Source organism: Lolium rigidum, chromosome 3 (assembly GCF_022539505.1).
Source record: "Lolium rigidum isolate FL_2022 chromosome 3, APGP_CSIRO_Lrig_0.1, whole genome shotgun sequence".
NCBI classification, from domain to species: Eukaryota; Viridiplantae; Streptophyta; class Magnoliopsida; order Poales; family Poaceae; genus Lolium; species Lolium rigidum.
Genome location: NC_061510.1, coordinates 240277935 through 240293078, shown reverse-complemented (window position 1 = coordinate 240293078; position 15144 = coordinate 240277935). Strand labels below are relative to the sequence as shown.

Genomic DNA, 15144 nt, shown 5'->3' with positions numbered 1-15144 from the left:
CAAACGAACGCAAACGGCACTTTTGGCGATCAAAATACATTAGGACGCTAGAATACCCTAAGAGCATCTCCACTCGTTGGCGCTTCCTAGGGCAAAATTCGGCGCTTTTTATTGTCAGATGGCTGTTATTTTTCGTCCGGGAGTAGATTTCCAGCCGTGGTGCTTCCTAAGTGGATAGATGGGCATAGGGTGAGAAGCGGAGACAAGGGAGAAGAGGCAAATGGGTGGGTGGGCCAGATGTTTTAATTAACCTTTCCTTCACTGACGCGCGGGCTAGGAGGCGTGACTTGCTTCATTTGAACTCTCCAAGCAAGCCCCGGTCCAGATCCTGCTGCGATCGCCGGATGAAATATCGAGCAAATCCGGCTGAAAACGCCCTGTTGAGGGCATTGTTGATTTTTTTTTGTTAATCCAGATAAAAAAAACGTCCTGGGAAGGGTCTATGCTAGTGGAGATGCTCTATGCACGGCTATTCCATGTAAGTGCAGTTTCGGAGCCAGAGATCAGAGATGGAGCAAATCAAGTCCTTCGCTTGGTACATCATGCAAAACAATGTCTACAGAGCAGACACGTTGGCCACAAGGGGTAACCTACTGTGTGGAGTCTACCTAGAGTCCTAGAGCCCGCTCAGCATTTGCTCAACTACCTTTTTTTTCAAAATATATTCGTAAGCAATTTGGCATTTAAAGTTCAACGATCATAACCACTCACACATGACTTCAACGATAGACATCAACGCCACTTCGCGTTCAGTCACAACAAAGCCACTCCATCTACCATTCAGCTGTTTTACTGTTGCTGCTCTGATTTGTCGACAGAACAGAACAATTCCAGCGACAAATTGGCAGTGTGGTGCAGGTAAACAAAGGCAGATTTGATAACAATAATAAAAACCATCACAAGTGGCGCAAAGATCCACTTATGTTCCAGATCCTTTGCAATGTGTTTAGGTTCCATACTTCAGTCACGCACAAACACAATAAAGATTTAAAGATGCATGCAAAATATGTAGAGCTCTACTTCCCATCTGAATAACAATTTCACACGCTGATTTAAATAACATGAAACACAGTTGAAACTGAATCAGACCATTTTAGTCGAAGTTCCATTTAGCTAACATTAGACAGGTCTCTAACTGGACAAAAGGACTAAATTCAGACTACATGGAAGCATTTTTTTTGCAAAAGAATACCACATAGGAATCGCGTAATAGCATGTCCTAACTCATACTTGCAAGACGGGAAACATGGTGCCAATCAGCAGAGGCGGTTCCATTTCAAAAGGATGGATGATGCTCTCCCGGTCCAACTCAAATAACTCCTGATCAAAGGTAGAAGGAACTTGACCTGAAATTCAAAGAATCAAATTAATTTTCTTCCACACCACACATAGTGATTAATTTAAAGGGTATGCATCAAAGTACAGATCATATAATGCATTGCTGAAGTACACATAAACTAGAAACCCATGCCGGCACAAAATATAACAGTCTTTCGTCACCTGGAAGCCACTTCATGCAGAAATACATCATTTTTTCACTACTAGTAGATACATCCAAATAAGGAAGCATCCTTGATAATTTAGCATGATTTATGCATTCAAAGTGACCAAACACTGTGCATTCTGCAAAATTATTCAGTTAAAGAACAATGATAGTATTTAAGTTAGCCATTATAACTGAGATAGCTGAAGCAAACACAGTGAAGCTAATTCACAAGTCATGCTTGTAAATTACAACCCGACACTAAACCTTAGTGTGTTCCTGGAAACTAATATGAACATTCCAGCTGCTACTACTGTCTACAAACTATAAAATGAAGTTTCACCTCACAAGAACTAAAAAACTAGCAAGAAGATTTACTTAATTGCCACATGTTACCATTTCAAAATGTAATCATTTTCCCATATGCCAAATATAATTGTGTATTTTGACTTTCATGGTATGTTCAACATTTGAGAAAATTTATCAATTAAATGAATAACTGAATAATTCTTTCTGAAGTTTATGAACAACATATCAATAGCCCAATAAACAAGATAGAATTACAATTTAATTCAATCATCTAGGTAAACAGGACACGGTCAAATCAACAACTTTTGAAAACAAATAAACTACTCCCTCCGATCCATATTACTTGATCCTAAAATGGATGTATCTACAACTAAAATGTGTCTAGATAGATCGATATTAGCATCAAGCAATATGAATCGGAGGGAGTACTTTCTTTGGAATGGGGACTTTGTCTCCCATCCCTTGCACGTCATGATTCCGGTTGAGCAATTTACAGTTGTGGTTAAATAGATAGATTGATAGAAGAAATAAATCAAGTGACAAGATAATAGGACCTTACCCACTACATGCTATCAAGCATCTTGAAGTTTCTAGTCATCATCTGGGACAAGTATAGGTGCCAACCGCAGGAAGACTGGGAAAGCGGCACCTCTGTAATTCTTATCATCACCTGGGCCAGGTTTGTTGTGGATAATTTGCAGCTTGATGGTATTCAGATTGAGCACAAGAAGATAGGAATTAGGCTTCCTTATTGACCAAAACTCCATGTAGACATAGCCAGCCTTCATTGCCAGGATGCGCACCCTTTTCATCCACTCATCACGGCGAAGCTTCTTCAAGTATCCAAACTGATTCAGCAATGAGACCTCCTTCTTGACTGACCACCCACCATTGTTATCACGGACCCAGAGCTTCACGCATTGCTCCTTGCTGGATACGATGCACAGCCCACCATGTTCCACCATATCCGCGATGCAGTACGATTCGCCAGGGGGAAATGGTGCGGTGATAACCGACCACGACATGGTTTTCATGTCTAGCACCAATATCTCCTCTTTCTTCTCGTACTTGGTGTTCGGCCGCCAGTACACAAACTGGCCCGCCGTAATACCATCGCTGTAGGGCCAGGCAAATCTGTAACGCACCGTGCCCCAAGAAATCATGGCCCATTCGCGGGTGCGCGATGAGAAGACGGCGGCAGTTTCCTCCTCCCCGTGCTGTATGGCGATGACCTGGAACGAGCCGTCGACCTCGTCGGCGACGATGGCGTGGCGGACGTTGCACCACCGGTGGGCAGGGGTGGGTAACTGGGGTTTTCCAAAGAAGACGACAGTCCGCTCGAGAGGATCGTAGACGGCGAGATCATCCCCATAGCGGCCACGGGAGAGGAGGAGGAGGCCGCCGTCGCAGCCACGGAGGCGCCAGCCATCGTCGTGGCGTGGATTGCCATGGTCGATTTCAGGGTGGTTTTGGAACTGGAAATCGCCATTCGATGCGGCGGAGGCCAGCTTGGGGTGGCGCGGGGAGGCCGTGATGAAGCAGACATCAGGGTCGTGGAATGGGACGGGCTTGGCGCCGCGGTCGGTGAGGATGAACCCGACGAGTGGGGGCCTGCGGAGGGAAAGGAAACGGCGGAAGACGGCGGGGTTGGAGGCCACGCGGCCCCAGCTCTTGCAAGAGAGGGCGGCGCTAAGGAGTGACGCCATGTCGGGGAGGCGGCGCAGTATTTCTCCCAGGAGATGGTCGGTGAGGGCGGCCACCGGCGGTGCCGGTGGGGTCTTGGTCTTCTTGACGCCGCCTCTCTCGCTTCTCTCCCATGGCTCCATTTTCTTTCTCAGGAGATGTGGATCTGGGCGATCTCGTTCCCCATCTCTACTGGAGCATAAGGGGATTTCTTTCGATTTGGAGCGCCAAAGCTGCCCATTTTGTCGATTTGTGGCGCGAACAACATTTGGCATTGGCGCGTAAAGCAATCTCGGCGGCATTTCGCGCTAAAAGTGTGTGTGCACTCCACCCCACCAACTTCTCCAGACGGTTCGTCAATAAATCCGAAATAAAAAATTTGGTACTCTAAATATTCAACAAATTTAGCACTTTTTTTGAGATCACAAATTTAGCACTTAACTCGTCTTTTTAACACATGTCACACAATTTGTATTTTCACCATTAAAGTGTATACAACCAAGGGACATGTATAGGTCTAATTTTAATATTCGTAAAATTATTTTTCACATGCAGGAGTATATGCTCTTGAGAGCTTTGTTGTATATCCGGGATGTCAAGTCTCTTCTGTCTTCTCTCCCAGAATGCCATTTCGAAGGGTCTAACAATAATCTAGGATTGGATCCAAATCAACATCAATCATGAAATAAATGCTTGTTTAGAGCAACTCTAGCAAATCCGCTAAAAGGAACCAATTTTTTTTTTGAATAGTGAGAGCTTATTGGATGAAGGCAAAAAACGCAGGCTAACCAATCTTCAAAACCCACCCATTAAATAAGTTTTTAGAGAAACATCTACCCACTTTGGTTATAAATTTAGAGGGGCTATCCACGGAAAATTTGGGCCCAACGACTTTTTCCTCCCCGTTCTCTTGCTCTACTCATTCCCACGCCCATCGTCGCCATCGACCTTGACGCCCACACATCCTTCCACATCAGAGCTCCCTCGCCGACGCCATGGCCACCCCTCGTTCTCCGTCTACGGGGAGGCACCGCCAACGTGGGAGGCGTCCCGCACCGACAATGCCTACCTCGGCTTGTCAAAAATTAGCCTCATTTTTATACTGTATGACTTTGGATCGCAACATAAAAATTACCATTTGCAGCTGATAATTTTAGTTCGTGTTAGTTTTGTACAAATACAGTAATAACGTTGTATTGTATAACTTATCTGGCTGTAAGATATTGACATGAAATTCAAAGCTCCGTGGCTTTTCTTGCTTGTCCCAAAACGAAGGAAATAAACTGTGGTTGGATACTCTTCTTTTGTTGGTTCCTAGGTCCATAGACACTCTTACATAAATTTTATGGTGCTTGATGTACATATAATTTTCCTACATATTATTTCCCCTGATCACTGTTGTAGATTATTACAATACCACAAGTGTTTTTTTCGAGAATCACCCCCTCTGCATCCAAAGGTTGCACACAGTTTTTTTATTAGATTATTCACAACACCTTACAATAAGAATTACAAAGATCGACCTGAAGCCACCAAACTAGCGACAGCTCGCTAATCGTACATCGCCGATGAAGGGAAAGTCATTGAACAGAGCCAATACCCTGACATCACACCAACGCGCATCATCAAAAAACCGAAGGCCAGGACAAGTCGCCCAATGACGAGCAGGTGGCACAACCTGTCCGGTTGGCCCTCGGCGCGTACCATCATACACGCATCAGAAGTCCTCGCCGCCACAGTCTTGCGCATACACATCTTCAGGGAGAGATCAATGCAATGACCTTGCGAGGCCTGCCACCAACGCCACCATGACGCCAAAAAGCTCCACCATCCTGCGCACATCGAACATGACGTATCCGACGATGAGACCCCGCTGCACCACGCCATCGAGACTTGCCGTCTTCAACACGAAAGAAAAATGCCGCTCCACCTCAGGTATCTTACGGATTGCAATCATAATGAAGAAATGCACAATTTAATTAATCTTTTCCCTTGAGTTGCATGTATTTCGTTGATTCCCATGGATTTGATGCTTCTCACTTAAGGATGGTGATGAGTAAATATGTAACTAGGGGTAAGAGCATCTCCACCCGCGTCCCCCGAAGCGTCTCCAAAGATTTTTGGGACGCGTCAGATTTTTTTTTTGTTCCCAGTCGCGCGCCCCAAAGGCGCTTTCCACCCGGCGCGGCCCAATACGGTGTCTGGTGCCCCGAGCCAGTCCCTGGTCCACAGGGGACGCTCCGAACGCGCCGGACACATCGAGAAGAGAGGCCGGGAGTGGCAGGCCCGACGCGTCATCAGCACACGAACGAAGCGTCGTAGCTTTTCCTTAATGGCGACAGAGGGGCAAACGAGACGTCTCTTCGGTGCTACGTAACCTCCATGCGTCGCCGCCGTTTGCACGCCATGACGCGTTCCCGTTATTTTTTCCCGCCGCTTCTGGCCTCTTTCCGCGCTTTCTTCCCGCCTCTTCTCGCGACGCCGACGTCTATAAAAGGCCTCCTCCTTTCAATGGTATCCACCACAGCGGCCGACATCCCTTTCTCGCCGCAAGCACATGCCTCGTCGCCTACGCACCACCTCCGCAATGTTGAACCGCGCCGGCGCTGGCCAGTTGCCTCCACCGTCGTCTCCACCTCCATCTCCACCACGGCAGGAGTTCGACGTTGACCCGGAAGCTGCGGAGAATGAAGTGTGGGAGGAGCCGGCGCTAGCGGACACCATAGCGGCGTTCAACACTGCCACGACGGAAGAGGCGCGCCGACATCAGGCGGAGGAGATGAGTGAGCGATGGCGTGCAGAGCGGGAGCGCCTGCGTATGGAGCGGGAGCTCCATCAACGTCAGGGACTGGAGGCGCTGGAGCAGTAGCTGCGAGAGGAGGTGGCGGCAGCGGAAACGGCGGCCTGGGCGGCGGAGGCGGATGCGTTGACCGCGGCTGCGGTGGCACAAATGGAGGAGGAGGAGGAGGACGACGAGGCGGAGACGGAGGAGGAGGAGGACGACAACGACTTCGACGGGCCGGAACCGGAGCAGGCGGCGACGCAGCAACTGGCGCTCGTTGAGTCGTTTGAGTCGCAAAAGAAGCTGCAGGATGACGGCCGTGCCCGTGAAGAGGAGAAGATTCGTTGTGCCGTCGAACTCTCCCTCCAGGCGGAGCAGCTGGAGAGGGCAGGCGACGACTCATTGAACGAGCACCGACGTCTTCTCGTCACGCTTCGTAGGGAGAGGCGGCGCGCGGCGTAGGAGCTACAGCGGAGGGGAGGCGACGACGGGCGGGGCCGTCGAACGCACCGTCGGGTGGCCAGTAGGCCATAATCTAGCCGTTTTCATTCAAACTTGTAAAATATAATTAAATTTTGAATGAAAACCTTTATTTTCATGCATCTTTATTTATTTAGGACACGCGTTTGGGGACGTGGTTGGGGAGCGACGTCCCCAAACGCGACACGAAGAAAACACGTCCTCCAAACGCTCAATCCGACGCCGTTTGGGGACGCGGCTTGAGATGCTACCGGTAGTGTACCATACTCATTCCCGTATAGTATGCACCCTAATCTATGTACAAACTATGTGTGAGCTATGTATGAACCCTGATCTATGTTTGATGGTCGAAATATGACTATGTGTCGTTCTTCACATATATATTGAAAAGTAGTGCAAACTTCTTTTTTTGAAATTTTGCAATTGACATTTGTATTACGAGCTGTGGCAGATCAAATGTGATATATTGCAAAAATGTTTGTGATATCATATTTTGCGGGGTCTTCTGCAGAGGCACTATAGAAAAGACCAATACTGTCGTCATGTAACTGTTAGCAGACCGAAGGAACTTCAAATCTAGTGCATAAATGCTACAATATACATGAAGCTAGAGTAACAAATCCAACTAATTTGGAGGAAAGATCCACGTTGTTGAGACAGAATCGAGAGGAGTTGGATGATCAAAAGTACCAATATATCTCCCTTGGGAGCTTGTGGGGTGAGGTTTCATGCTGAAGACTCGGCCAAAATCGATAAAATAAATTGCATCCGGCTCTACCTCTCCGCGAGCAGAAATAGACTTGCTGAAGCGTTTGCTGATAAAAAGCGCCTGACCCCCTAGTCCACCTGCAGACATTGGAATCCATTTTCTTGCACTCATATTTGCCTTAAAAACCTCCACCTTGTAGTTGAGTTTCACACCATTGAGTTGTCGCCTTACCATGAGAAGGTTACCACATGACTCTAGCAAGTATCGGAAGACCAGAAATCCATGTTCAAATGTGATGCCATCGTCTATCATGCCGTCCCCAGTTTTCCAATTCAGTTCTGTATCCTCATCGTTGTTTGCTGCATCTGCGTCATCATCAATGTTGCTCCATATGACCCGCTCTAAGGTAACCGTTGCTTTGTTGTGAACATCATCAAAGGTGATATGGAGGGAGACAAGGTCCTCCTCCTTGGTGATCCCATAGAGTTTATCTCCAAGAAAGGCAACGTCGATGATGCTGACGAAGGGAGTTTGATTCAGGAACCACATGCACTTGTTTGACTGTATCAAAATTATCGGACGGTTGCAGTTATTGGTTGTAACTGCGATGAGGTCATCCGGAGTCGATCGCATGAGCACCTTGTAGATACGGAAGAGCTCGGAAGCATCGCCGATGAGAGCATCAAGCTTGCGAAGCGACACGGTTGCCTTAGAGAAGGGGTCGTGCAGGAAGTACTTGTGCCTTTGCTCGTCGTCCATGAAATCCAGGGCGAGCCAGCTGTTGGTTGAGCCGACGCATCTCAAGTTCTCAGGAAAGGAGGCGGGAGGGTGCGGGCCGCAGTCGGAAAATTTGAGAGCCATCTCGTCGAGGAAGAAGCCGCCCGGGAGCACGATCCACGGCCGCCGCCGCGGGGAGAAAATCGAGCGGCAGATGCAGAGCCACGATACATCCGCCGTAGTGTCGGGCGTCTCCATCAAACGACACACCGATTGGACGGACGATTGCTGCCTTCGTGAGGAAACCGTGTACCAGGAACGGCATACTGGGTCGATCCACGGTAGCTGCGGTGGAGGGGGAGCCGAGTACCAGGAACGGCACACCGAGCGGAATCGAACGCGGTCAGCTGGGTGAGGAAGGCCGGCGAGGACGAGGCCTAGAAGTTCCTGCGGGAGGTCGGACCACGGCGGGGAGGGAGCTGAGCCCCAGGCACGGCACAGCGCGTGGATGCCGTCGATGGCGAGACCAAGGAGCTCATTGGAATCCATCGATGCTGGCTGCTCTATTTGGATCGTACTTGGGTGTTGGGATTGAGCAGAGCACGACATACGCAGAGAGGCCGGTCGCCGGACGCGCTAAACGGAACTAAATCGATCTATCGTGTCCCCAGCCTGATCGGAAACGAGCCGTGTTCTCCTGGACTTTGCTACGGAATAGATTATCCCACATGTTACTTTCTTTTCTTTTGTACTAGCAAAAGTGCCCGTGCGTTGCACCGGGGCAGGAAAAATCTGCGTCAAGAAGGTGCACTTTGGATTTCTTCAAAAATCCTACCGCCAAACGTCATTTTCTTTCATATGGAATGAATTATTCTTGACAGGAATGCAGCTACGGTCAAGAAGGGTTAATTTCTTTACCGCCGATAATGAAATGGCTTATTTAGTGTGCTAAATTAATATTGTTTATAGAATACTATTTTAGTACTCTATTCAAAATATGTTGTAACAAGTGAGAGGGAGGCTAACAAAAATAACAAAGATGCAAAAAAAAACTAATTAATCCCATCCTCGACACGTCGTTCCAGCCATTAAACTCGTTGCATCTCTTTGTGGATCCGGAGAGGTGGGTCATAGATGGTTTCTCCCGAAATTCTATTTAGTTACAACCAAGCTACGCCCACAAACTTATTCGATCCATGAATATGTATACATCTAGCACTTGTTAAGTAAGGTTCTTATAATTTGATCAGCTTCATAGAAAATCGTAGCGGCATGTATGATAGTATATTAGTATCAATATGTTGCTTTTGAAATATAGATTTCATGATATACTACCTCCTACTGATACAGTATCTTATATGTTTTTACTATTGTCAATAGAATTACTCTCTCTACCTCGGTTCACGCTTCATAGGGGTTGCGCGTATCTCCAGATCATTATTTTAATCAATATATAATATAAATTAGTCAACGCAAACATCATAAGGAAGTAGAATATCGAAACTTTCTATCGATATATATTTTATAATATGTACCTTATATTATGTTGGTCAAATGACCTAGAATACGGGGAGGCTCTTCAGAAGAAGGGAGTATAATGCGTCCGCTTCAGGGATCCCATTTAATTAGGTTGACACCTTATACTCCCGTTTTGAGATGCGGTCATCACAGCACATGGGGTTTTATACGTCCTGGCCAAAATCATTAAATTTTCAGACCAATCGACGGAACTGCGAGATGAGACTATTTAACTACAATCTACACGCAGTCAAAATTCATTGGAAGAAGAAACGGAGAGGAGAAGAGAGAAATGCTCAAACCGATTGCCATCGATTAGAACGATACAGAGCCCCGGGCAATTATCTCCGGCCGGCCAACTTCTTTTCAATCTCGAGGCTGCTGTTGTATTGCATTTGAAGTCTGAATTGCACAGTATACTGTACCAAGTACCAACGCACTTCAGGTCCTATCCAGGATAAGGCCACGCATCACCCGTCAGCTGCCGGCGCGCGCCTCCCAGCTGAAGGCGATGCGGCCGTAAGATGACCGTGCGCGCCTGCTGGCCAAGTCGTCATCCATCGTCCAGCGCATGTGTGGCTGCCGAGCCTGGCCAAGCGGCCGACTATGGCACCTCAATTCAGTCAACGCCCATCAGGCCGGCGCTGGTACCAGCGGCGTTTTGGCTGCGAAAAGGGCGTACTACGCACTGCTTGTCCGAGAAGTAGATCAGTGAGGTGCCCAATCCCCTGCATCATGAGAAATTAGGGAGGGCGGAGGATGGGGGAGAGGAAAGTTTGCTCGCGGCCGAGCTCATCCTCTAGATCCGCGAATTCCGTGCGCCAAGTGCTGCTCATCTTCGGTGAATTCAACGTGGTAAGCCTGCTCATCCTTCAGATCGGCGGGATCGACAAATTCCGCTTCTGGGAGGCTGTCGGTGCTGATTTATTTTCCGCACAGGACACAGAGGAGTCCCGATGCGCGCCGTGACCTCACCTGCCGACGCGCGCTTGCGCCTGGAGTCCTGGACCGACATAATAAACCATATAAATTGAAGGGCAGCGCTGAGCGTCCCCCGGGGGATCAAATCTCCAATCCCCCGGGTCGCCAGCCCTTGGATGCGAGCGACAGCAACCGTCTGATTCGAGTCAGCGCTCCGGCGCAGAAAAAAAAAAGAAAAACACGACACCCAGTCCCGCACGATCCTGGCACCACGCGGATGTCAAGTCCCTGCTGATACCGCGCCGCGGCGGCACCGCCGCCCGGTTCGGCGGCACCGCCGGCCGCCACTCGGCTGCGGCATCCTTGCGGCACGGCGGCGCCCCTGTTTGTAGCAACCTTACGACGAGCGCTGGCTGCCGGCGGCGCTTGAGCGCTAGGCTGCTGCCGCCGCTACCTTTGTAGAATACGCGCGCGGCTGCCGTCGCTCGCCGCCTATTGCGGCGGCCGGCCGTCGCGCCGCCGCCTCTTTGTAGCGATTCGCCGTCGCCTTTGTAGCAAGCGCCTCCGCCCTGCGCGGCCGACGCCGACGCCTATTGTAGCGGACGCGCGCCTATTGTAGCATATGCCGTTGCCTCCCGGCCCTTGATGCGGCGGCGGCCATGGCCATGGCGGTCGGGCTCGTGCCGGCGTCGGACGCCCGTTGCGGCAACTCTCCGGCCGCCCGTGGCGGCAATGCCGGGTGACCAAGTAGCACCGCCGGATCCACCCGCGGCGAGCTACCATCGACCTCCGGCGAGAGGACGAGGACATGGATTATGGCATGTAGCAATGTCGGCCGCCCGTGGCGCGCAACGCCGCCTCGCGATTGCAGCGGCCGCCGTCGCGCCGGGGCATGTAGCAAAGCCGTCGCCGGGGCTTGTAGCAGCCCCGCCCGCGGCATGTGGCGGCCCCGACGGGCCGCTAGCGCGGCGCCGCGGCGCGCTTGTAGCGGCGCGGCTCGGGGCATGTAGCGGCGCCGGCCGGGACCATATGGCGGCGCTCGGGATGGAGGCGGAAAGGAGTGAGTCCACGCCGGCCGGCGACCTCCCCGGCTCTCCCGTAGGGGCGAGCACCTAGGTGTTTGGAGCCGTGGTGGGACGAGCGGCGGCGCTTCGTGGGGGGGGGGTGGTGGCCGGCGTGCGCGCGCGGCGCGCGGGCGGCGCTTCGTGGGGCCGCTCGCTGCTCGGCGGCCTTGCGTGGGGCGCGGTCATGGCCGTGTATGCCCGGCCCGTAAGGATAACGAGGAAACGACCGGAGGAAGAAGAGCGGTTGTGAGGGGATAAGGTTGTGGTGGGTCCCAGCGCTGTCACCATTGAGGAGGACACGCGGCGCGTGTACGAGGCGGAGGAAAGAAACACGGGATCCTCCGGGGGATCATTAGCTTTTTCCTAAATTGAACCGGTACGGTGGTATTGGTGCGTAATATGCGATTTGGTGGGAGGGCAAAACGGTCCAAAAAAGCGTTGACGAAACTTTTTGGCAGAAACAGTACGGACGAAACCACGGAAACATTAGCTCCTTTATTATTAGGTATAGATAGGGCGAATTCAATTTCAGAAATTTATAACCTCCATTCAGAAATAGTAGAGCCAGCAGTAGCTTAAAAGCACCACAATTGAGGCAAAATACACTCAACTTCTCAGGTTCCAAAACGAGTCCCCTCGCTGTGAGTAAGTTGGTTAAAAAGAGGGGTGCTTAATAGACAATTCATGATTTTTCAGATATACATTCAGCATACTTTCTTCCAAGTAAAATAGTGAAAAACATTCGTATGGAAAATTGGACAAGGAGCTAGTATGTCTGAGTGACCCACTGACTAGAATCGTTGAACCAACAAGGTTCTACCACTGCATAATTCACAGTTTTAGTAAGCATCCTGCTGGAGACTTCCCTGTCACACATGTACGTACATGCATGCACGGGGGCAGAGTTGTTTTCTTGTTGATGACGACGTCCCGGTCGCTAATAACGGCATGTCGGGTGGATCTGCCGTTTCGATGAATCCATATGTCCTGGTCAGCAAATACATAACCAGTCGTCCAGTCGGTGCCAAACTGCCAATTCGCCAAACAGATATCGGCATGTAGCTATATCATGCATCTTATCCTCCTCAGCTCGTTGGATCCATGGTTGGTCTTCACCTCTTCTCTGACTAGTTAGATACCATTCCAATAGCTTCAACGCTTAGTAGACCCAAATGCATTAATTTATCATTGCATATATACATGGGGATCGAGTCGGGGGACGCAGCACACCGGAGTTGACTGACATCAAAACCACAGACCACAGCATGAGAATGTGCGCGTCTCACTCGCCAGCTCTGCTCGTCGTCTTGTTCTGCTCGCTGCTCGCCGGCGCGGCCAACGCCGAGCCCTCTCCCGACCCTACGCACAAGGACTGCCACCCGGGGGACAAGTCGGCGCTGCTCGCCATCAAGGCCGCCCTCGGGGAACCCTACCACTTCGCGTCGTGGACGCCCAACAACCCCTGCTGCGACTGGTACGACGTGACCTGTGACCTCTTCACCGGCCGCGTCATCAGCCTCGCCGTCTTCCAGGACGCCAACCTCACGGGCACCATTCCCAGCGCCCTCGCCGGCCTCCCCCACCTCCAGAACCTCGTGCTGCACCACCTCCCGGCGCTGTCGGGCCCCATACTGCCGGCCATCGCCAAGCTCGATCTCCAACCTCTCCAGCCTCACCATCTCCTGGACCGCCGTGTCGGACCCCGTGCCGTCCTTCCTAGGCGCGCTCAAGAAGCTCACCTTCCTCGACCTCTCCTTCAACTCGCTCACCGGCGCCATCCCGGCGTCGCTGGGGACCATCCCCGGCCTGTCCGGCATCAACCTCAGCCGGAACCGCCTCGCCGGCGCCGTGCCGATGCTCCTCAGCAAGTCGGCGGACTAGGTCTACCTCTGGCTCTCGCACAACAACCTCACGGGGCCCATCCCGGCCGAGTTCGCCGCCGTGAACTTCGCGCACCTCGACCTGTCGCGCAATGCCCTGGCCGGCGACGCGTTGGGCCTCTTCGGCCCGGGGAAGGAACTGCAGTACGTCGACCTGTCTCGCAACGCCTTCGAATTTGACCTGTCGGCCGTGGTGTTCCCGGAGCAGCTCTACTTCGTCGACGTCAGCCATAATGCCATCAGTGGCAGCGTCCCGGCGCAGGTGGCGAACCTGACCAACCTGCAGTTCTTCAACGTCAGCTACAACCGTCTCTGCGGCGCGCTGCCCACCGGCGCGCTACCAACCTATATAAAGGCTGGCTGATTTCTAGCGCTAGGAGCAGCTCAACTTCATGCGGCACTGTTCATGTGATATTTATTGCCAATCAAAACGCGACACGTTAGCAAGCTGCTACAGGAACAGTTGTTGAACAGTGCCCCACGATGAACAGTGACCATGAACAGTGCCGGTGAATGAACAGTGCTCGGTGTACATTACCGGTCATCCATGAACGGTAGGGTGAACGGTGCCAGTACCATTTTTCCCCTCGCAGTAATTTTTTGACGCAAGTTTGGAAAAAAGTTTGACAATTTAAGATACTTTTGGAACATTCGCACCCTTTAGAGCAAACGGCCAAATGCGGATATTTAGTACATTTTCAAAAAAAAATACCGCCACGGGCGCAGCGGTTTTTACCCATCTCGCGGTAATTTTCCGACCCAACTTCCCACACAAAAAAAACTTCGACAATTTAATATGTTTACCGAATACTTGAGCAAATGGCCCGGATGTTCAGTGTATTTTAAAAGAAATGCGACGGATGATCGGTACCGGTACCCATTTTCCCCTCTCTTCCAGTAATTTTTCGACGCAACTTCGAGAAAAAAAGTTTGACAATTTAAGATATTTTTGGAACATTCGCGCCGTTTAGAGCAAACGGCTAAATGCGGATATTTAGTGCATTTTCAAATAAAAGGAAAAAATGGCGCCACGGGCGAGGCGGTTTTTCCCCTCTCATGGTAATTTTTCGAGCAACTTCCCACTCAAAAAAACTTCGAAAATTTAATATGTTTACGAATATTTGCGCCATTTAGAGAAAATGGCCAAATACGGATGTTCAATGCATTTTGAAAGAAACACAAAAGAGTTGAAGCCACGGGCGCGGCGTGCCGCCGCGCCAAAGCCTACTAGTACAAACAAATAACCAGCTGGAAAGAAATTTCACTATAATGTTAGCACGCTACACTCTTACATATACCATTTTCATACAATCTGACAAATTCATTATTAGATTTATCATGAAAAGGAGTTCTATAATATAGAAATCTTACAGTTTTCACCAACATGCATGGGCGGAGCCACCACCGGGTCGAGGAGGGTCGGTCGACCCGGCTCAGAAATTGGGGAAAAATAATTGATTCTAAGGGCATCTCTAGCGGGGCGATTCATTTCGGACGTCTAAAAGTGGTCGCGAGCGTCCGTTTGCGTCGCCCCGCGAACATATTTTGTTCGCACGTTCGCTTGCGTCTAGGTGTGCTTTCATCGCGACGACCCATTT

The 15144-nt window shown here is 50.4% G+C and overlaps 1 pseudogene; it reads left to right on the top strand.

Moving 5' to 3' along the window:
• The first annotated feature begins 12911 nt into the window (after nucleotides 1-12911).
• LOC124699197 lies at nucleotides 12912-14150 on the top strand (annotated as a pseudogene).
• The last annotated feature ends 994 nt before the right edge of the window (nucleotides 14151-15144 follow it).